Source organism: Mus musculus, chromosome 7 (assembly GCF_000001635.26).
Source record: "Mus musculus strain C57BL/6J chromosome 7, GRCm38.p6 C57BL/6J".
NCBI lineage: Eukaryota > Metazoa > Chordata > Mammalia > Rodentia > Muridae > Mus > Mus musculus.
This window is the reverse complement of record NC_000073.6, coordinates 59714422-59737067: the sequence shown is the minus strand read 5'-3', so window position 1 is coordinate 59737067 and position 22646 is coordinate 59714422. Positions and strand designations below refer to the sequence as shown.

Here is a 22646-nt window from a genome sequence, read left to right as displayed (position 1 = left end):
TATCATCCTTAAGTCCTTAGAGTGAGCTGAGGACCCAGCAAGCACTTGAGACAAAGGGCATGGCATGTTCACATCCAAGGCCTGAGAGTAACAGCAAGTGAGATCTGGAAGGGCAGTGTGAAGAGGTTGGTAAGAGCAGGAGTGTTGAGGGTGCCTGTGAGATATGACAAGCCCATAGTACATGGTAAGCCCATAATCCATGTGGTTTTGCATTGGTCCCACTGTAATCGGGGCATGTTCTTTGTGTTGTCTTCACAGGGTTGCATTCCCTTTCCAGTATGGTCCATGGAAAACATGCAGAGGAAATGGCCCCACAGCATTGGCTGAGTGTTTATGTCGTCCAACTGAGTCTCCATCGAACTGTTGTGGTGTTGCTGACTTGCCCTAGGTCACCTGAGTTAAAAGGTAAGGAACATGGGAATTGCTGCATGAATTCTAGGTGCCCAGGTCTTGGTGGAGCAGGGAACGGCTGCCATTGATTATGTCCAGGCCCTTCGGGACATGGAGCATGCCTAGGGCCTCTGGTTTCTCCCATGTTTGGAGCTTCGGCCCATTGTTCCCTGGCAGTGGATTGTCAGTGTCCAGCAGTCCATTGCTCTCCCCAAAGCCAGAGCAATCCAGAGTACTGGAACCACTTGATGCAATGCACTCCAACGAGCTTGGATCTATGATGATTCCCAGTCAAACATTCCTTGGAAAAGCTGAACAAAATGAGTGAAAACTCGGTACCGCCACTCTCATCGGAACTGAGGTCCAGCCCCTTGGGTCTCCCAGGTGCTATGGGCGTCAGGCACAGGCTGCCCAAACACTCCATTGTTCTTGACTTCTTCGGGCTCTAGCCAGACTCTCCAGAGACAGGTGTGTGCTTGGCCTACTCTGCCAAAAATCCATGGTGTAGGACACAGCAGGTCCTTAAGCACTGGTGGCTTGCTCCCTTTGCTGTAGTGGAGATGCTTGGCAGATACTCAGTAGGTAGTCGTGCTAGGTCCAAGGAGAGGGCCCCAGCCATTGTGGAAAGTAGACTGTGAGGCAAAAGTAGCAGTGGCAGTGGCACCAAATCTTGGCTTTTCACATGGGAATATCAAGCAGTGGAGGCAGGCTTCTCAGAAGCACTTATATGAATTTTAACCCTGGTGCATTGCTTTACGTAGTCAATAGAATGCAGGCTGCTGGTAGAGTGTAGCTTGACCCAGTAGCATGTAAACGGGACTGTGTGACTGTTGTCGGTTCAGGTGGTGAACAGAAGGCTCTGTGTCCCTGGCAGCTTGGAAGTTTCCCGGGAGATTGGCTAGGAAATAGAGAAGGAGCTAAGCCTTGGAGGTGATGGCAGGCACCTCACGTGTCAGTTTGCACCACATTTACACACTTACCTGTGTCTGTAGAGGGATGAAACTTTGATGGACTCGCTGGGAGCATGAGACTTGCAGACCTGTGTCTCGATAGATTTGTTGAAATAATTTTTGTAGGAATCTCCTCTTTGGTAGGTGCTGTTGCTTTGGATGTTGTTGAAGGGATATCCTTGGTATATTTGGACCTTGTTGTCAGCCTCCTTGGCAAGGTCAAAGGGAAAGTCTAGGAACAGTTCTTGCACCCACAGCCTTAGGAGAACCATCTTGGTGAGGGACCCTCTATATTAGAGACCAAGGTGTCATGGGACCTTTCTTTTCGATGTTTTGGCCTAACTCTTCTGGAAAGACAAGTTGCTAGTGTGCATAGGAAGGAGGTTTCAACAGGGCACATCGTGTTTTGCAAATCCACCTTGAGAGCCATGCTCATGGGAATCATCAGGGAGAAAATAATTTCTTGGATGCAGACTGCATTTGACACACTAAGATAACTTGAGTCAAGTCGGATCCTGGCCTGTGATAGTTCTGCACAATGGGATTTTCATTAGTGTGAGAAGCTGAGCAGTATAGTCTGAGAACTTTTCACCAGAAGAGATCAAAGCAGGGGTGGATGGCCAAAAGCAATCTCATGAGAGAGGTGGAAGTCTTCACAACAGACAAAATGAGCACTGGACAGGTGGACAGAAATAGGGACTGGCTGCCACAGCAAGGAATGTCTCAGGGTAAAAGACACACACACACACACACACACACACACACACACACACACACACACACTCACACACACACTAACAAAGAGAGAGGGAGAGAGAGGGGGGTTCCTTTCAGCTGTGAAAATGAAGCCTGCTTCCCATGAGCTGGAACTCTGAACTCTCAGAGGAGTTTGACTTTACCTCATGCAAAGACCCAGAAGTAATGATCAGAGAAGGACTGGAGCCATGATTGAAGGCTCAAAAGTTGTTGGCTTAGATATCCTTGGAGGCCAAATTTTGCTGGTGGACTTATTCAGAGCTGCCTCCTCCTTCTTCGACTGCATAGGCAAGGGGACCTATGATTGCCCTTGTTATTGGCTTTTTCTGACTGGATGCTTGGAGAAGAGCCTTCATTCCCTTGAAAACTTTGCTCAGGACACTGGTGGAGGAAGTTGATGACATGGACCTAAGAGAAAGTGTTGAGTACCTGTATTGCAGCTCACATATCATCCTTAAGTCCTTAGAGTGAGCTGAGGACCCAGCAAGCACTTGAGAGCGAAGGGCATGGCATGTTCACATTCAAGGCCTGAGAGTAACAGCAAGTGAGATCTGGAAGGGCAGTGTGAAGAGGTTGGTAAGAGCAGGAGTGTTGAGGGTGCCTGTGAGATATGACAAGCCCATAGTACATGGTAAGCCCATAATCCATGTGGTTTTGAATTGGTCCCACTGTAATCGGGGCATGTTCTTTGTGTTGTCTTCACAGGGTTGCATTCCCTTTCCAGTATGGTCCATGGAAAACATGCAGAGGAAATGGCCCCACAGCATTGGCTGAGTGTTTATGTCGTCCAACTGAGTCTCCATCGAACTGTTGTGGTGTTGCTGACTTGCCCTAGGTCACTTGAGTTAAATGGTAAGGAACATGGGAATTGCTGCATGAATTCTAGGTGCCCAGGTCTTGGTGGAGCAGGGAACGGCTGCCATTGATTATGTCCAGGCCCTTCGGGACATGGAGCATGCCTAGGGCCTCTGGTTTCTCCCATGTTTGGAGCTTCGGCCCATTGTTCCCTGGCAGTGGATTGTCAGTGTCCAGCAGTCCATTGCTCTCCCCAAAGCCAGAGCAATCCAGAGTACTGGAACCACTTGATGCAATGCACTCCAACGAGCTTGGGTCTATGATGATTCCCAGTCAAACATTCCTTGGAAAAGCTGAACAAAATGAGTGAAAACTCTCTACCGCCACAGTCATCGGAACTGAGGTCCAGCATCTTGGGTCTCCCAGGTGCTATGGGCATCAGGCACAGGCTGCCCAAACACTCCATTGTTCTTGACTTCTTCGGGCTCTAGCCAGACTCTCCAGAGACAGGTGTGTGCTTGGCCTACTCTGCCAAAAATCCATGGTGTAGGACACAGCAGGTCCTTAAGCACTGGTGGCTTGCTCCCTTTGCTGTAGTGGAGATGCTTGGCAGATACTCAGTAGGTAGCCTTGCTAGGTCCAAGGAGAGGGCCCCAGCCATTGTGGAAAGTAGACTGTGAGGCAAAAGTAGCAGTGGCAGTGGCACCAAATCTTGGCTTTTCACATGGGAATATCAAGCAGTGGAGGCAGGCTTCTCAGAAGCACTTATATGAATTTTAACCCTGTTGCATTGCTTTACGTAGTCAATAGAATGCAGGCTGCTGGTAGAGTGTAGCTTGACCCAGTAGCATGTAAACGGGACTGTGTGACTGTTGTCGGTTCAGGTGGTGAACAGAAGGCTCTGTGTCCCTGGCAGCTTGGAAGTTTCCCGTGGGATTGGCTAGGAAATAGAGAAGGAGCTAAGCCTTGGAGGTGATGGCAGGCACCTCACGGGTCAGTTTGCACCACATTTACACACTTACCTGTGTCTGTAGATGGATGAAACTTTGATGGACTCACTGGGAGCATGAGACTTGCAGACCTGTGTCTCGATAGATTTGTTGAAATAATTTTTGTAGGAATCTCCTCTTTGGTAGGTGCTGTTGCTTTGGATGTTGTTGAAGGGATATCCTTGGTATATTTGGACCTTGTTGTCAGCCTCTTTGGCAAGGTCAAAGGGAAAGTCTAGGAACAGTTCTTGCACCCACAGCCTTAGGAGAACCATCTTGGTGAGGGACCCTCTAAATTAGAGACCAAGGTGTCATGGGACCTTTCTTTTCGATGTTTTGGCCTAACTCTTCTGGAAAGACAAGTTGCTAGTGTGCATAGGAAGGAGGTTTCAACAGGGCACATCGTGTTTTGCAAATCCACCTTGAGAGCCATGCTCATGGGAATCATCAGGGAGAAAATAATTTCTTGGATGCAGACTGCATTTGACACACTAAGATAACTTGAGTCAAGTCGGATCCTGGCCTGTGATAGTTCTGCACAATGGGATTTTCATTAGTGTGAGAAGCTGAGCAGTATAGTCTGAGAACTTTTCACCAGAAGAGATCAAAGCAGGGGTGGATGGCCAAAAGCAATCTCATGAGAGAGGTGGAAGTCTTCACAACAGACAAAATGAGCACTGGACAGGTGGACAGAAATAGGGACTGGCTGCCACAGCAAGGAATGTCTCAGGGTAAAAGACACACACACACACACACACACACACACAAACACACACACACACACACACACACACACACACACACTAACACAGAGAGAGGGAGAGAGGGGGGGTTCCTTTCAGCTGTGAAAATGAAGCCTGCTTCCCATGAGCTGGAATTCTGAACTCTCAGAGGAGTTTGACTTTACCTCATGCAAAGACCCAGAAGTAATGATCAGAGAAGAACTGGAGCCATGATTGAAGGCTCAAAAGTTGTTGGCTTAGATATCCTTGGAGGCCAAATTTTGCTGGTGGACTTATTCAGAGCTGCCTCCTCCTTTTTCGACTGCATAGGCAAGGGGACCTATGATTGCCCTTGTTATTGGCTTTTTCTGACTGCATGCTTGGAGAAGAGCCTTCATTCCCTTGAAAACTATGCTCAGGACACTGGTGGAGGAAGTTGATGGCATGGACCTAAGAGAAAGTGTTGAGTACCAGTATTGCAGCTCACATATCATCCTTAAGTCCTTAGAGTGAGCTGAGGACCCAGCAAGCACTTGAGACAAAGGGCATGGCATGTTCACATCCAAGGCCTGAGAGTAACAGCAAGTGAGATCTGGAAGGGCAGTGTGAAGAGGTTGGTAAGAGCAGGAGTGTTGAGGGTGCCTGTGAGATATGAGAAGCCCATAGTACATGGTAAGCCCATAATCCATGTGGTTTTGCATTAGTCCCACTGTAATCGGGGCATGTTCTTTGTGTTGTCTTCACAGGGTTGCATTCCCTTTCCAGTATGGTCCATGGAAAACATGCAGAGGAAATGGCCCCACAGCATTGGCTGAGTGTTTATGTCGTCCAACTGAGTCTCCATCGAACTGTTGTGGTGTTGCTGACTTGCCCTAGGTCACCTGAGTTAAATGGTAAGGAACATTGTAATTGCTGCTTGAATTCTAGGTGCCCAGGTCTTGGTGGAGCAGGGAACAGCTGCCATTGATTATGTCCAGGCCCTTCGGGACATGGAGCATGCCTAGGGCCTCTGGTTTCTCCCATGTTTGGAGTTTCGGCCCATTGTTCCCTGGCAGTGGATTGTCAGTGTCCAGCAGTCCATTGCTCTCCCCAAAGCCAGAGCAATCCAGAGTACTGGAACCACTTGATGCAATGCACTCCAACGAGCTTGGATCTATGACGATTCCCAGTCAAACATTCCTTGGAAAAGCTGAACAAAATGAGTGAAAACTCTCTACCGCCACTCTCATCGGAACTGAGGTCCAGCCCCTTGGGTCTCCCAGGTGCGATGGGCGTCAGGCACAGGCTGCCCAAACACTCCATTGTTCTTGACTTCTTCGGGCTCTAGCCAGACTCTCCAGAGACAGGTGTGTGCTTGGCCTACTCTGCCAAAAATCCATGGTGTAGGACACAGCAGGTCCTTAAGCACTGGTGGCTTGCTCCCTTTGCTTTAGTGGAGATGCTTGGCAGATACTCAGTAGGTAGTCGTGCTAGGTCCAAGGAGAGGGCCCCAGCCATTGTGGAAAGTAGACTGTGAGGCAAAAGTAGCAGTGGCAGTGGCAACAAATCTTGGCTTTTCACATGGGAATATCGGGCAGTGGACTCAGTCTTCTCAGAAGCACTTATATGAATTTTAACCCTGTTGCATTGCTTTACGTAGTCAATAGAATGCAGGCTGCTGGTAGAGTGTAGCTTGACCTAGTAGCATGTAAACTGGACTGTGTGACTGTTGTCAGTTCAGGTGGTGAACAGAAGGCTCTGTGTCCCTGGAGCTTGGAATTTTCCCGGGCAATTGGCTAGGAAATAGAGAAGGAGCTAAGCCTTGGAGGTGATGGCAGGCACCTGACGGGTCAGTTTGCACCACATTTACACACTTACCTGTGTCTGTAGACGGATGAAACTTTGATGGACTCGCTGGGAGCATGAGACTTGCAGACCTGTGTCTCAATAGATTTGTTGAAATAACTTTTGTAGGAATCTCCTCTTTGGTAGGTGCTGTTGCTTTGGATGTTGTTGAAGGGATATCTTTGGAATATTTGGACATTGTTGTCAGCCTCCTTGGCAAGGTCAAAGGGAAAGTCTAGGAACAGTTCTTGCACCCACAGCCTTAGGAGAACCATCTTGGTGAGGGACCCTCTAAATTAGAGACTAAGGTGTCATGGCACCTTTCTTTTCGATGTTTTGGCCTAACTCTTCTGGAAAGACACGTTGCTAGTGTGCATGGGAAGGAGGTTTCAACAGGGCACATGGTGTTTTGCAAATCCACCTTGAGAGCCATGCTCATGGGAATCATCAGGGAGAAAATAAGTTCTTGGATGCAGACTGCATTTGACACACTAAGATAACTTGAGTCAAGTCGGATCCTGGCCTGTGATAGTTCTGCGCAATGGGATTTTCATTAGTGTGAGAAGCTGAGCAGTATAGTCTGAGAACTTTTCACCAGAAGAGATCAAAGCAGGGGTGGATGGCCAAAAGCAATCTCATGAGAGAGGTGGAAGTCTTCACAACAGACAAAATGAGCACTGGACAGGTGGACAGAAATAGGGACTGGCTGCCACAGCAAGGAATGTCTCAGGGTAAAAGACACAGACACACACATACACACACACACACACACACACACACACACACATACACACACACACACTAACACAGAGAGAGGGAGAGAGAGGGGGGGTTCCTTTCAGCTGTAAAAATGAAGCCTGCTTCCCATGAGCTGGAATTCTGAACTCTCAGAGGAGTTTGACTTTACCTCATGCAAAGACCCAGAAGTAATGATCAGAGAAGGACTGGAGCCATGATTGAAGGCTCAAAAGTTGTTGGCTTAGGTATTCTTGGAGGCCAAATGTTGCTGGTGGACTTATTCAGAGCTGCCTCCTCCTTCTTCGAATGCATAGCAAGGGGACCTATGATTGCCCTTGTTATTGGCTTTTTCTGACTGCATGCTTGGAGAAGAGCCTTCATTCCCTTGAAAACTATGCTCAGGACACTGGTGGAGGAAGTTGATGGCATGGACCTAAGAGAAAGTGTTGAGTACCAGTATTGCAGCTCACATATCATCCTTAAGTCCTTAGAGTGAGCTGAGGACCCAGCAAGCACTTGAGACAAAGGGCATGGCATGTTCACATCCAAGGCCTGAGAGTAACAGCAAGTGAGATCTGGAAGGGCAGTATGAAGAGGTTGGTAAGAGCAGGAGTGTTGAAGGTGCCTGAGATATGAGAAGCCCATAGTACATGGTAAGCCCATAATCCATGTGGTTTTGCATTGGTCCCACTGTAATCGGGGCATGTTCTTTGTGTTGTCTTCACAGGGTTGCATTCCCTTTCCAGTATGGTCCATGAAAACATGCAGAGGAAATGGCCCCACAGCATTGGCTGAGTGTTTATGTCGTCCAACTGAGTCTCCATCGAACTGTTGTGGTGTTGCTGACTTGCCCTAGGTCACCTGAGTTAAATGGTAAGGAACATGGGAATTGCTGCATGAATTCTAGGTGCCCAGGTCTTGGTGGAGCAGGGAACGGCTGCCATTGATTATGTCCAGGCCCTTCGGGACATGGAGCATGCCTAGGGCCTCTGGTTTCTCCCATGTTTGGAGCTTCGGCCCATTGTTCCCTGGCAGTGGATTGTCAGTGTCCAGCAGTCCATTGCTCTCCCCAAAGCCAGAGCAATCCAGAGTACTGGAACCACTTGATGCAATGCACTCCAACGAGCTTGGATCTATGATGATTCCCAGTCAAACATTCCTTGGAAAAGCTGAACAAAATGAGTGAAAACTCTGTACAGCCACTCTCATCAGAACTGAGGTCCAGCATCTTGGGTCTCCCAGGTGCTATGGGCGTCAGGAACAGGCTGCCCAAACACTCCATTGTTCTTGACTTCTTCGGGCTCTAGCCAGACTCTCCAGAGACAGGTGTGTGCTTGACCTACTCTGCCAAAAATCCATGGCGTAAAACACAGCAGGTCCTTAAGCTCTGGTGGCCTGCTCCCTTTGCTGTAGTGGAGATGCTTGGCAGATACTCAGTAGGTAGTCGTGCTAGGTCCAAGGAGAGGGCCCCAGCCATTGTGGAAAATATACTGTGAGGCAAAAATAGCAGTGGCAGTGGCACCAAATTTTGGTTTTTCACATGGGAATATCGGGCAGTGGACTCAGTCTTCTCAGAAGCACTTATATGAATTTTAACCCTGTTGCATTGCTTTATGTAGTCAATAGAATGCAGGCTGCTGGTAGAGTGTAGCTTGACCTAGTAGCATGTAAACTGGACTGTGTGACTGTTGTCAGTTCAGGTGGTGAACAGAAGGCTCTGTGTCCCTGGAGCTTGGAATTTTCCCGGGCAATTGGCTAGGAAATAGAGAAGGAGCTAAGCCTTGGAGGTGATGGCAGGCACCTGACGGGTCAGTTTGCACCACATTTACACACTTACCTGTGTCTGTAGACGGATGAAACTTTGATGGACTCGCTGGGAGCATGAGACTTGCAGACCTGTGTCTCAATAGATTTGTTGAAATAACTTTTGTAGGAATCTCCTCTTTGGTAGGTGCTGTTGCTTTGGATGTTGTTGAAGGGATATCTTTGGAATATTTGGAAATTGTTGTCAGCCTCCTTGGCAAGGTCAAAGGGAAAGTCTAGGAACAGTTCCTGCACCCACAGCCTTAGGAGAACCATCTTGGTGAGGGACCCTCTAAATTAGAGACTAAGGTGTCATGGCACCTTTCTTTTCGATGTTTTGGCCTAACTCTTCTGGAAAGACACGTTGCTAGTGTGCATAGGAAGGAGGTTTCAACAGGGCACATCGTGTTTTGCAAATCCACCTTGAGAGCCATGCTCATGGGAATCATCAGGGAGAAAATAAGTTCTTGGATGCAGACTGCATTTGACACACTAAGATAACTTGAGTCAAGTCGGATCCTGGCCTGTGATAGTTCTGCACAATGGGATTTTCATTAGTGTGAGAAGCTGAGCAGTATAGTCTGAGAACTTTTCACCAGAAGAGATCAAAGCAGGTGTGGATGGCCAAAAGCAATCTCATGAGAGAGGTGGAAGTCTTCACAACAGACAAAATGAGCACTGGACAGGTGGACAGAAATAGGGACTGGCTGCCACAGCAAGGAATGTCTCAGGGTAAAAGACACACACACACACACACACACACACACACACACACCCACTAACACAGAGAGAGGGAGAGAGAGGGGGGTTCCTTTCAGCTGTGAAAATGAAGCCTGCTTCCCATGAGCTGGAATTCTGAACCCTCAAATGAGTTTGATTTTACCTCATGCAAAGACCCAGAAATAATGATCAGAGAAGGACTGCAGCCATGATTGAAGGCTCAAAAGTTGTTTGCTTAGATATCCATGGAGGCCCAATTTTGCTGGTAGACATTTTCAGAGCTACCTTCTCCTTCTTCGTCAGCATAGGCAAGGGGACCTATGATTGCCCTTGTTATTGGCTTTTTCTTAATGGATGCTTGGAGAAGAGCCTTCATTCCCTTGAAAACTTTGCTCAGGACACTGGTGGAGGTAGTTGATGGCATGGACCTAAGAGAATGTGTTGAGTACCATTATTGCAGCCCACATATCATCCTTAAGTCCTTAGATTGAACTGAGGTGGCAGCAAGCACTTGAGAGCAAAGGGCATGGCATGTTCACATCCAAGGCCTGAGAGTAACAGCAAGTGAGATTTGGAAGGGCAGTGTGAAGAGGTTGGTAAGAGCAGGAGTGTTGAGGGGCCTGTGAGATATGACAAGCCATAGTACATGGTGAGCCCATAATCCATGTGGTTTTGCATTGGTTACACTGCAATCGGGGCATTTTCTCTGTGCAGTCTTCACAGGGTTGCATTCCCTTTCCAGTATGGTCCATGGAAAACATGCAGTGGAAATGGCCCCACAGCATTGGCTGAGTGTTTATGTCGTCCAACTGAGTCTCCATCGAACTGTTGTGGTGTTGCTGACTTGCCCTAGGTCACCTGAGTTAAATGGTAAGGAACATGGGAATTGCTGCATGAATTCTAGGTGCCCAGGTCTTGGTGGAGCAGGGAACGGCTGCCATTGATTATGTCCAGGCCCTTCGGGACATGGAGCATGCCTAGGGCCTCTGGTTTCTCCCATGTTTGGAGCTTCGGCCCATTGTTCCCTGGCAGTGGATTGTCAGTGTCCAGCAGTCCATTGCTCTCCCCAAAGCCAGAGCACTCCAGAGTACTGGAACCACTTGATGCAATGCACTCCAACGAGCTTGGATCTATGATGATTCCCAGTCAAACATTCCTTGGAAAAGCTGAACAAAATGAGTGAAAACTCTGTACCGCCACTCTCATCGGAACTGAGGTCCAGCATCTTGGGTCTCCCTGGTGCTATGGGCATCAGGCACAGGCTGCCCAAATACTCCATTGTTCTTGACTTTTTCCGGCTCTAGCCAGACTCTCCAGAGACAGGTGTGTGCTTGGCCTACTCTGTCAAAAATCCATGGCGTAGGACACAGCAGGTCCTTAAGCTCTGGTGGCTTGCTCCCTTTGCTGTAGTGGAGATGCTTGGCAGATACTCAGTAGGTAGCCTTGCTAGGTCCAAGGAGAGGGCCCCAGCCATTGTGGAAAGTAGACTGTGAGGCAAAAGTAGCATTGGCAATGGCACCAAATCTTGGTTTTTCACATGGGAATATCAAGCAGTGGACTCAGGCTTCTCAGAAGCACTTATATGAATTTTAACCCTGTTGCATTGCTTTATGTAGTCAATAGAATGCAGGCTGCTGGTAGAGTGTAGCTTGACCCAGTAGCATGTAAACGGGACTGTGTGAATGTTGTCTGTTCAGGTGGTGAACAGAAGGCTCTGTGTCCCTGGCAGCTTGGAAGTTTCCCTCGGGATTGGCTAGGAAATAGAGAATGAACTAACCCTTGCAGGTGATAGCATGCACCTCACGGGTCAGTTTGCACCAATTTTACACTCTTACCTGTGTCTGTAGACGGATGAAACTTTGATGGACTCGCTGGGAGCATGAGACTTGCAGACCTGTGTCTCGATAGATTTGTTGAAATAATTTTTGTAGGAATCTCCTCTTTGGTAGGTGCTGTTGCTTTGGATGTTGTTGAAGGGATATCCTTGGTATATTTGGACCTTGTTGTCAGCCACCTTGGCAAGGTCAAAGGGAAAGTCTAGGAACAGTTCTTGCACCCACAGCCTTAGGAGAACCATCTTGGTGAGGGACCCTCTAAATTAGAAACCAAGGTGTCATGGGACCATTCTTTTCGATGTTTTGGGCTAACTCTTCTGGAAAGACAAGTTGCTCGTGTGCATAGGAAGGAGGTTTCAACAGGGCACATCGTGTTTTGCAAATCCACGTTGAGAGCCATGCTCATGGGAATCATCAGGGAGAAAATAAGTTCTTGGATGCAGACTGCATTTGACACACTAAGATAACTTGAGTCAAGTCGGATCCTGGCCTGTGATAGTTCTGCACAATGGGATTTTCATTAGTGTGAGAAGCTGAGCAGTATAGTCTGAGAAGTTTTCACCAGAAGAGATCAAAGCAGGGGTGGATGGCCAAAAGCAATCTCATGAGAGAAGTGGAAGTCTTCACAATACACAAAATGAGCACTGGACAGGTGGACAGAAATAGGGACTGGCTGCCACAGCAAGGAATGTCTCAGGGTAAAAGACACACACAAACACACACACACACACACACACACTAACACAGAGAGAGGGAGAGAGAGGGGGGTTCCTTTCAGCTGTGAAAATGAAGCCTGCTTCCCATGAGCTGGATTTCTGAACTCTCAAAGGAGTTTGATTTTACCTCATGCAAAGACCCAGAAGTAATGATCAGAGAAGAACTGTAGCCATGATTGAAGGCTCAAAAGTTGTTGACTTAGATATCCTTGGAGGCCCAATTTTGCGGGTGGACTTATTCAGAGCTGACTCCTCCTTCTTTGTCAGCATAGGCAAGGGGACCTATGATTGCCCTTGTTATTGGCTTTTTCTGTCTGGATGCTTGGAGAAGAGCCTTCATTCCCTTGAAAACTTTGCTCAGGACAATGGTGGAGGAAGTTGATGGCATGGACCTAAGAGAAAGTGTTGAGTACCTGTATTGCAGCTCACATATCATCCTTAAGTCCTTAGAGTGAGCTGAGGACCCAGGAAGCACTTGAGAGCAAAGGGCATGGCATGTTCACATCCAAGGCCTGAGAGTAACAGCAAGTGAGATCTGGAAGGGCAGTGTGAAGAGGTTGGTAAGAGCAGGAGTGTTGAGGGTGCCTGTGAGATATGACAAGCCCATAGTACATAGTGAGCCCATAATCCATGTGGTTTTGCATTGGTCCCACTGTAATCGGGGCATGTTCTCTGTGCTGTCTTCACAGGGTTGCATTCCCTTTCCAGTATGGTCCATGGAAAACATGCAGAGGAAATGGCCCCACAGCATTGGCTGAGTGTTTATGTCATCCAACCGAGTCTCCATCGAACTGTTGTGGTGTTGCTGACTTGCCCTAGGTCACTTGAGTTAAATGGTAAGGAACATGGGAATGGCTGCATGAATTCTAGGTGCCCAGGTCTTGGTGGAGAAGGGAACGGCTGCCATTGATTATGTCCAGGCCCTTCGGGACATGGAGCATGCATAGGGCCTCTGGTTTCTCCCATGTTTGGAGTTTCGGCCCATTGTTCCCTGGCAGTGGATTGTCAGTGTCCAGCAGTCCATTGCTCTCCCCAAAGCCAGAGCACTCCAGAGTACTGGAACCACGTGATGCAATGCACTCCAACGAGCTTGGATCTATGACGATTCCCAGTCAAACATTCCTTGGAAAAGCTGAACAAAATGAGTGAAAACTCTGTACCGCCACTCTCATCGGAACTGAGGTCCAGCATCTTGGGTCTCCCAGGTGCTATGGGCGTCAGGCACAGGCTGCCCAACCACTCTATTCTTCTTGACTTCTTCGGGCTCTAGCCAGACTCTCCAGAGACAGGTGTGTGCTTGGCCTACTCTGCCAAAAATCCATGGCGTAGGACACAGCAGGTCCTTAAGCTCTGGTGGCTTGCTCCCTTTGCTGTAGTGGAGATGCTTGGCAGATACTCAGTAGGTAGTCGTGCTAGGTCCAAGGAGAGCACCCCAGCCATTGTGGAAAGTACACTGTGAGGCAAAAGTAGCAGTGGCAGTGGCACCAAATCTTGGTTTTTCACATGGGAATATCGGGCAGTGGACTCAGGCTTCTCAGAAGTACTTATATGAATTTTAACCCTGTTGCATTGCTTTACGTAGTCAATAGAATGCAGGCTGCTGATAGAGTGTAGCTTGACCCAGTAGCATGTAAACGGGACTGTGTGACTGTTGTCGGTTCAGTTGGTGAACAGAAGGCTCTGTGTCCCCGGCAGCCTGGAAGTTTCCCGGGTGATTGGCTAGGAAATAGAGAAGGAGCTAAGCCTTGGAGTTGATGGCAGGCACCTCACGGGTCAGTTTGCACCACATTTACACACTTACCTGTGTCTGTAGACGGATGAAACTTTGATGGACTCGCTGGGAGCATGAGACTTGCAGACCTGTGTCTCGATAGATTTGTTGAAATAATTTTTGTAGGAATCTCCTCTTTGGTAGGTGCTGTTGCTTTGGATGTTGTTGAAGGGATATCCTTGGTATATTTGGACCTTGTTGTCAGCCACCTTGGCAAGGTCAAAGGGAAAGTCTAGGAACAGTTCTTGCACCCACAGCCTTAGGAGAACCATCTTGGTGAGGGACCCTCTAAATTAGAAACCAAGGTGTCATGGGACCATTCTTTTCGATGTTTTGGGCTAACTCTTCTGGAAAGACAAGTTGCTCGTGTGCATAGGAAGGAGGTTTCAACAGGGCACATCGTGTTTTGCAAATCCACGTTGAGAGCCATGCTCATGGGAATCATCAGGGAGAAAATAAGTTCTTGGATGCAGACTGCATATGACACACTAAGATAACTTGAGTCAAGTCGGATCCTGGCCTGTGATAGTTCTGCACAATGGGATTTTCATTAGTGTGAGAAGCTGAGCAGTATAGTCTGAGAAGTTTTCACCAGAAGAGATCAAAGCAGGGGTGGATGGCCAAAAGCAATCTCATGAGAGAAGTGGAAGTCTTCACAATACACAAAATGAGCACTGGACAGGTGGACAGAAATAGGGACTGGCTGCCACAGCAAGGAATGTCTCAGGGTAAAAGACACACACAAACACACACACACACACACACACACACTAACACAGAGAGAGGGAGAGAGAGGGGGGTTCCTTTCAGCTGTGAAAATGAAGCCTGCTTCCCATGAGCTGGATTTCTGAACTCTCAAAGGAGTTTGATTTTACCTCATGCAAAGACCCAGAAGTAATGATCAGAGAAGAACTGTAGCCATGATTGAAGGCTCAAAAGTTGTTGACTTAGATATCCTTGGAGGCCCAATTTTGCGGGTGGACTTATTCAGAGCTGACTCCTCCTTCTTTGTCAGCATAGGCAAGGGGACCTATGATTGCCCTTGTTATTGGCTTTTTCTGTCTGGATGCTTGGAGAAGAGCCTTCATTCCCTTGAAAACTTTGCTCAGGACAATGGTGGAGGAAGTTGATGGCATGGACCTAAGAGAAAGTGTTGAGTACCTGTATTGCAGCTCACATATCATCCTTAAGTCCTTAGAGTGAGCTGAGGACCCAGGAAGCACTTGAGAGCAAAGGGCATGGCATGTTCACATCCAAGGCCTGAGAGTAACAGCAAGTGAGATCTGGAAGGGCAGTGTGAAGAGGTTGGTAAGAGCAGGAGTGTTGAGGGTGCCTGTGAGATATGACAAGCCCATAGTACATAGTGAGCCCATAATCCATGTGGTTTTGCATTGGTCCCACTGTAATCGGGGCATGTTCTCTGTGCTGTCTTCACAGGGTTGCATTCCCTTTCCAGTATGGTCCATGGAAAACATGCAGAGGAAATGGCCCCACAGCATTGGCTGAGTGTTTATGTCATCCAACCGAGTCTCCATCGAACTGTTGTGGTGTTGCTGACTTGCCCTAGGTCACTTGAGTTAAATGGTAAGGAACATGGGAATGGCTGCATGAATTCTAGGTGCCCAGGTCTTGGTGGAGAAGGGAACGGCTGCCATTGATTATGTCCAGGCCCTTCGGGACATGGAGCATGCCTAGGGCCTCTGGTTTCTCCCATGTTTGGAGTTTCGGCCCATTGTTCCCTGGCAGTGGATTGTCAGTGTCCAGCAGTCCATTGCTCTCCCCAAAGCCAGAGCACTCCAGAGTACTGGAACCACGTGATGCAATGCACTCCAACGAGCTTGGATCTATGACGATTCCCAGTCAAACATTCCTTGGAAAAGCTGAACAAAATGAGTGAAAACTCTGTACCGCCACTCTCATCGGAACTGAGGTCCAGCATCTTGGGTCTCCCAAGTGCTATGGGCGTCAGGCACAGGCTGCCCAACCACTCTATTCTTCTTGACTTCTTCGGGCTCTAGCCAGACTCTCCAGAGACAGGTGTGTGCTTGGCCTACTCTGCCAAAAATCCATGGCGTAGGACACAGCAGGTCCTTAAGCTCTGGTGGCTTGCTCCCTTTGCTGTAGTGGAGATGCTTGGCAGATACTCAGTAGGTAGTCGTGCTAGGTCCAAGGAGAGCACCCCAGCCATTGTGGAAAGTACACTGTGAGGCAAAAGTAGCAGTGGCAGTGGCACCAAATCTTGGTTTTTCACATGGGAATATCGGGCAGTGGACTCAGGCTTCTCAGAAGTACTTATATGAATTTTAACCCTGTTGCATTGCTTTACGTAGTCAATAGAATGCAGGCTGCTGATAGAGTGTAGCTTGACCCAGTAGCATGTAAACGGGACTGTGTGACTGTTGTCGGTTCAGTTGGTGAACAGAAGGCTCTGTGTCCCCGGCAGCCTGGAAGTTTCCCGGGTGATTGGCTAGGAAATAGAGAAGGAGCTAAGCCTTGGAGTTGATGGCAGGCACCTCACGGGTCAGTTTGCACCACATTTACACACTTACCTGTGTCTGTAGACGGATGAAACTTTGATGGACTCGCTGGGAGCATGAGACTTGCAGACCTGTGTCTCAATAGATTTGTTGAAATAACTTTTGTAGGAATCTCCTCTTTGGTAGGTGCTGTTGCTTTGGATGTTGTTGAAGGGATATCTTTGGAATATTTGGACATTGTTGTCATCCTCCTTGGCAAGGTCAAAGGGAAAGTGTAGGAACAGTTATTGCACCCACAGCCTTAGGAGAACCATCTTGGTGCGGGACCGTCTAAATTAGAGACCAAAGTGTCATGGGACCTTCCTTTTCGATGTTTTGGCCTAACTCTTCTGGAAAGACAAGTTGCTAGTGTGCATAGGAAGGAGGTTTCAACAGGGCACATCGTGTTTTGCAAATCCACCTTGAGAGCCATGCTCATGGGAATCATCAGGGAGAAAATAAGTTCTTGGATGCAGACTGCATTTGACACACTAAGATAACTTGAGTCAAGTCGGATCCTGGCCTGTGATAGTTCTGCACAATGGGATTTTCATTAGTGTGAGAAGCTGAGCAGTACAGTCTGAGAACTTTTCACCAGAAGAGTTCAAAGCAGGGGTGGATGGCCAAAAGCAATCTCATGAGAGAGGTGGAAGTCTTCACAACAGACAAAATGAGCACTGGACAGGTGGACAGAAATAGGGACTGGCTGCCACAGCAAGGAATGTCTCAGGGTAAAAGACACACACACACACACACACACACACACACACACACACACACACACACACACACTAACACAGAGAGAGGGAGAGAGAGGGGGGTTCCTTTCAGCTGTGAAAATGAAGCCTGCTTCCCATGAGCTGGAATTCTGAACCCTCAAATGAGTTTGATTTTACCTCATGCAAAGACCCAGAAATAATGATCAGAGAAGAACTGGAGCCATGATTGAAAGCTCAAAAGTTGTTGGCTTAGATATCCTTGGAGGCCCAATTTTGCGGGTGGACTTATTCAGAGCTGACTCCTCCTTCTTCGTCAGCATAGGCAAGGGGACCTATGATTGCCCTTGTTATTGGCTTTTTCTGACTGGATGCTTGGAGAAGAGCCTTCATTCCCTTGAAAACTTTGCTCAGGACACTGGTGGAGGAAGTTGATGGCATGGACCTAAGAGAAAGTGTTGAGTACCTGTATTGCAGCTCACATATCATCCTTAAGTCCTTAGAGTGATCTGAGGACCCAGCAAGCACTTGAGAGCAAAGGGCATGGCATGTTCACATCCAAGGCCTGAGAGTAACAGCAAGTGAGATCTGGAAGGGCAGTGTGAAGAGGTTGGTAAGAGCAGGAATGTTGAGGGTGCCTGTGAGATATGACAAGCCCATAGTACATGGTGAGCCTATAATCCATGTGGTTTTGCATTGGTCCCACTGTAATCGGGGCATGTTCTCTGTGCTGTCTTCACAGGGTTGGATTCCCTTTCCAGTATGGTCCATGGAAAACATGCAGAGGAAATGGCCCCACAGCATTGGCTGAGTGTTTATGTCATCCAACCGAGTCTCCATCGAACTGTTGTGGTGTTGCTGACTTGCCCTAGGTCACTTGAGTTAAATGGTAAGGAACATGGGAATTGCTGCATGAATTCTAGGTGCCCAGGTCTTGGTGGAGCAGGGAAAGGCTGCCATTGATTATGTCCAGGCACTTCGGGACATGGAGCATGCCTAGGGCCTCTGGTTTCTCCCATGTTTGGAGTTTCGGCCCATTGTTCCCTGGCAGTGGATTGTCAGTGTCCAGCAGTCCATTGCTCTCCCCAAAGCCAGAGCACTCCAGAGTACTGGAACCACGTGATGCAATGCACTCCAACGAGCTTGGATCTATGACGATTCCCAGTCAAACATTCCTTGGAAAAGCTGAACAAAATGAGTGAAAACTCTGTACCGCCACTCTCATCGGAACTGAGGTCCAGCATCTTGGGTCTCCCAGGTGCTATGGGCGTCAGGCACAGGCTGCCCAACCACTCTATTCTTCTTGACTTCTTCGGGCTCTAGCCAGACTCTCCAGAGACAGGTGTGTGCTTGGCCTACTCTGCCAAAAATCCATGGCGTAGGACACAGCAGGTCCTTAAGCTCTGGTGGCTTGCTCCCTTTGCTGTAGTGGAGATGCTTGGCAGATACTCAGTAGGTAGTCGTGCTAGGTCCAAGGAGAGCACCCCAGCCATTGTGGAAAGTACACTGTGAGGCAAAAGTAGCAGTGGCAGTGGCACCAAATCTTGGTTTTTCACATGGGAATATCGGGCAGTGGACTCAGGCTTCTCAGAAGTACTTATATGAATTTTAACCCTGTTGCATTGCTTTACGTAGTCAATAGAATGCAGGCTGCTGATAGAGTGTAGCTTGACCCAGTAGCATGTAAACGGGACTGTGTGACTGTTGTCGGTTCAGTTGGTGAACAGAAGGCTCTGTGTCCCCGGCAGCCTGGAAGTTTCCCGGGTGATTGGCTAGGAAATAGAGAAGGAGCTAAGCCTTGGAGTTGATGGCAGGCACCTCACGGGTCAGTTTGCACCACATTTACACACTTACCTGTGTCTGTAGACGGATGAAACTTTGATGGACTCGCTGGGAGCATGAGACTTGCAGACCTGTGTCTCAATAGATTTGTTGAAATAACTTTTGTAGGAATCTCCTCTTTGGTAGGTGCTGTTGCTTTGGATGTTGTTGAAGGGATATCTTTGGAATATTTGGACATTGTTGTCATCCTCCTTGGCAAGGTCAAAGGGAAAGTGTAGGAACAGTTATTGCACCCACAGCCTTAGGAGAACCATCTTGGTGCGGGACCGTCTAAATTAGAGACGAAAGTGTCATGGGACCTTCCTTTTCGATGTTTTGGCCTAACTCTTCTGGAAAGACAAGTTGCTAGTGTGCATAGGAAGGAGGTTTCAACAGGGCACATCGTGTTTTGCAAATCCACCTTGAGAGCCATGCTCATGGGAATCATCAGGGAGAAAATAAGTTCTTGGATGCAGACTGCATTTGACACACTAAGATAACTTGAGTCAAGTCGGATCCTGGCCTGTGATAGTTCTGCACAATGGGATTTTCATTAGTGTGAGAAGCTGAGCAGTACAGTCTGAGAACTTTTCACCAGAAGAGTTCAAAGCAGGGGTGGATGGCCAAAAGCAATCTCATGAGAGAGGTGGAAGTCTTCACAACAGACAAAATGAGCACTGGACAGGTGGACAGAAATAGGGACTGGCTGCCACAGCAAGGAATGTCTCAGGGTAAAAGACACACACACACACACACACACACACACACACACACACACACACACTAACACAGAGAGAGGGAGAGAGAGGGGGGTTCCTTTCAGCTGTGAAAATGAAGCCTGCTTCCCATGAGCTGGAATTCTGAACCCTCAAATGAGTTTGATTTTACCTCATGCAAAGACCCAGAAATAATGATCAGAGAAGAACTGGAGCCATGATTGAAAGCTCAAAAGTTGTTGGCTTAGATATCCTTGGAGGCCCAATTTTGCGGGTGGACTTATTCAGAGCTGACTCCTCCTTCTTCGTCAGCATAGGCAAGGGGACCTATGATTGCCCTTGTTATTGGCTTTTTCTGACTGGATGCTTGGAGAAGAGCCTTCATTCCCTTGAAAACTTTGCTCAGGACACTGGTGGAGGAAGTTGATGGCATGGACCTAAGAGAAAGTGTTGAGTACCTGTATTGCAGCTCACATATCATCCTTAAGTCCTTAGAGTGATCTGAGGACCCAGCAAGCACTTGAGAGCAAAGGGCATGGCATGTTCACATCCAAGGCCTGAGAGTAACAGCAAGTGAGATCTGGAAGGGCAGTGTGAAGAGGTTGGTAAGAGCAGGAATGTTGAGGGTGCCTGTGAGATATGACAAGCCCATAGTACATGGTGAGCCTATAATCCATGTGGTTTTGCATTGGTCCCACTGTAATCGGGGCATGTTCTCTGTGCTGTCTTCACAGGGTTGGATTCCCTTTCCAGTATGGTCCATGGAAAACATGCAGAGGAAATGGCCCCACAGCATTGGCTGAGTGTTTATGTCATCCAACCGAGTCTCCATCGAACTGTTGTGGTGTTGCTGACTTGCCCTAGGTCACCTGAGTTAAATGGTAAGGAACATGGGAATTGCTGCATGAATTCTAGGTGCCCAGGTCTTGGTGGAGCAGGGAAAGGCTGCCATTGATTATGTCCAGGCACTTCGGGACATGGAGCATGCCTAGGGCCTCTGGTTTCTCCCATGTTTGGAGTTTCGGCCCATTGTTACCTGGCAGTGGATTGTCAGTGTCCAGCAGTCCATTGCTCTCCCCAAAGCCAGAGTACTCCAGAGTACTGGAACCACTTGATGCAATGCACTTCAACGTGCTTGGATCTATGATGATTCCCAGTCAAACATTCCTTGGAAAAGCTGAACAAAATGAGTGAAAACTCTGTACCGCCACTCTCATCGGAACTGAGGTCCAGCATCTTGGGTCTCCCAGGTGCTATGGGCGTCAGGCACAGGCTGCCCAACCACTCTATTGTTCTTGACTTCTTCGGGCTCTAGCCAGACTCTCCAGAGAAAGGTGTGTGCTTGGCCTACTCTGCCAAAAATCCATGGCGTAGGACACAGCAGGTTCTTAAGCTCTGGTGGCTTGCTCCCTTTGCTGTAGTGGAGATGTTTGGCATATACTCAGTAGGTAGTTGTGCTGGGTCTAAGGAGAGGGCCCAGCCATTGTGGAAAGTAGACTGTGAGGCAAAAGTAGCAGAGGCAGTGGCACCAAATCTTGGTTTTTCACATGGGAATATCTGGCAGTGGACTCAGGCTTGTCAGAAGCACTTGTATGAATTTTAACCCTGTTGCATTGCTTTAGGTAGTCAATAGAATGCAGGCTGCTGGTTAGAATGTAGCTTGACCCAGTAGCGTGTAAACGGGACTATGTGACTGTTGTCTGTTCAGGTGGTGAACAGAAGGCTCTGTGTCCCTGGCAGCTTGAAAGTTTCCAGGGCGATTGGCTTGGAAATAGAGATGGAGCTAAGCCTTGGAGGTGATGGCAAGCACCTCACGGGTCAGTTTGCACCACATTTACACACTTACCTGTGTCTGTAGATGGATGAAACTTTGATGGACTCGCTGAGAGCATGAGACTTGCAGACCTGTGTCTCCATAGGATTGTTGAAATAACTTTTGTAGGAATCTACTCTTTGGTAGGTGCTGTTGCTTTGGATTTTGTTGAAGGGATGTCCTTGGAATATTTGGACATTGTTGTCAGCCTCCTTGTCTAGGTCAAAGGGAAAGTCTAGGAACAGTTCTTGCACCCACAGCCTTAGGAGAACCATCTTGGTGAGGGACCCTCTAATTTAGAGACCAAGGTGTCATGGGACCTTTCTTTTCAATTTTTTGGCCTAACTGTTCTGGGAAGACAAATTGATAGTGTGCATAGGAAGGAGGTTTCAACAGGGCATATCGTGTTTTGCAAATCCACCTTGAGAGCCATGCTCATGGTCATCATCAGGGAGAAAATAAGTTCTTGGATGCAGACTGCATTTGACACACTAAGATAACTTGAGTCAAGTTTGATCCAGGCCTGTGATAGTTCTGCACAATGGGATTTTCATTAGTGTGATAAGCTGAGCAGTATAGTCTGAGAAGTTTTGACCAGAAGAGATCAAAGCAGGGGTGGATGGCCAAAAGCAATCTCATGAGAGAGGTGGAAGTCTTCACAACAGACAAAATGAGAACTGGGCCTGTGGACAGAAATAGGGATTGGCTGCCACACCATGGAATGTCTCAGGGTAAAAGACACACACACACAAACACACACATACACACACACAACACACACTAACACAGAGAGAGGGAGAGAGAGGGGGGGGATTCTTTTCATCTGTTAAAATGAAGCCTGCTTCCCATGAGCTGGAATTCTGAACCCTCAGAGGAGTTTGATTTTGCCTCATGCAAAGACCCAGATGTAATGATCAGAGAAGGACTGGAGCCATGATTGAAGGCTCAAAAGTTGTTTGCTTAGATATCCATGGAGGTCCAATTTTGCTGGTGGACTTATTCAGAGCTGCCTCCCCCTGCTTTGTCAGCATAGGCAATGGGACCTATGATTGCCC

The 22646-nt window shown here is 48.1% G+C and overlaps 1 long non-coding RNA gene and 9 other non-coding genes across 10 annotated transcripts in view; all 10 read left to right on the top strand.

Annotated features, from left to right (window-relative positions):
- The window catches only part of Snhg14 (small nucleolar RNA host gene 14), a 1177441-nt gene that overhangs the window by 713110 nt on the left and 441685 nt on the right, over positions 1-22646 (top strand). Inside the window, exons 69-74 of the long non-coding RNA NR_146211.1 lie at positions 5349-5495; positions 10411-10557; positions 12928-13074; positions 15447-15593; positions 17984-18130; positions 20513-20659. This is a non-coding gene — a long non-coding RNA (small nucleolar RNA host gene 14). The remainder of the gene's footprint in view (positions 1-5348; positions 5496-10410; positions 10558-12927; positions 13075-15446; positions 15594-17983; positions 18131-20512; positions 20660-22646) is intronic.
- Positions 662-755, top strand: Gm23953. Its single transcript, XR_003947113.1, has one exon. It is a non-coding gene; the product is annotated as a small nucleolar RNA SNORD116 (small nucleolar RNA).
- Positions 3205-3298, top strand: Gm23047. The gene has a single exon (XR_003947145.1). It is a non-coding gene; the product is annotated as a small nucleolar RNA SNORD116 (small nucleolar RNA).
- Positions 5752-5845, top strand: Gm25944. The gene has a single exon (XR_003947124.1). It is a non-coding gene; the product is annotated as a small nucleolar RNA SNORD116 (small nucleolar RNA).
- Positions 8294-8387, top strand: Gm24518. The gene has a single exon (XR_003947133.1). It is a non-coding gene; the product is annotated as a small nucleolar RNA SNORD116 (small nucleolar RNA).
- Positions 10814-10907, top strand: Gm23265. Its single transcript, XR_003947089.1, has one exon. It is a non-coding gene; the product is annotated as a small nucleolar RNA SNORD116 (small nucleolar RNA).
- Gm26188 lies at positions 13331-13424 on the top strand. Its single transcript, XR_003947132.1, has one exon. It is a non-coding gene; the product is annotated as a small nucleolar RNA SNORD116 (small nucleolar RNA).
- Gm24711 lies at positions 15850-15943 on the top strand. The gene has a single exon (XR_003947131.1). It is a non-coding gene; the product is annotated as a small nucleolar RNA SNORD116 (small nucleolar RNA).
- Gm23089 lies at positions 18387-18480 on the top strand. The gene has a single exon (XR_003947130.1). It is a non-coding gene; the product is annotated as a small nucleolar RNA SNORD116 (small nucleolar RNA).
- Gm26270 lies at positions 20916-21009 on the top strand. Its single transcript, XR_003947088.1, has one exon. It is a non-coding gene; the product is annotated as a small nucleolar RNA SNORD116 (small nucleolar RNA).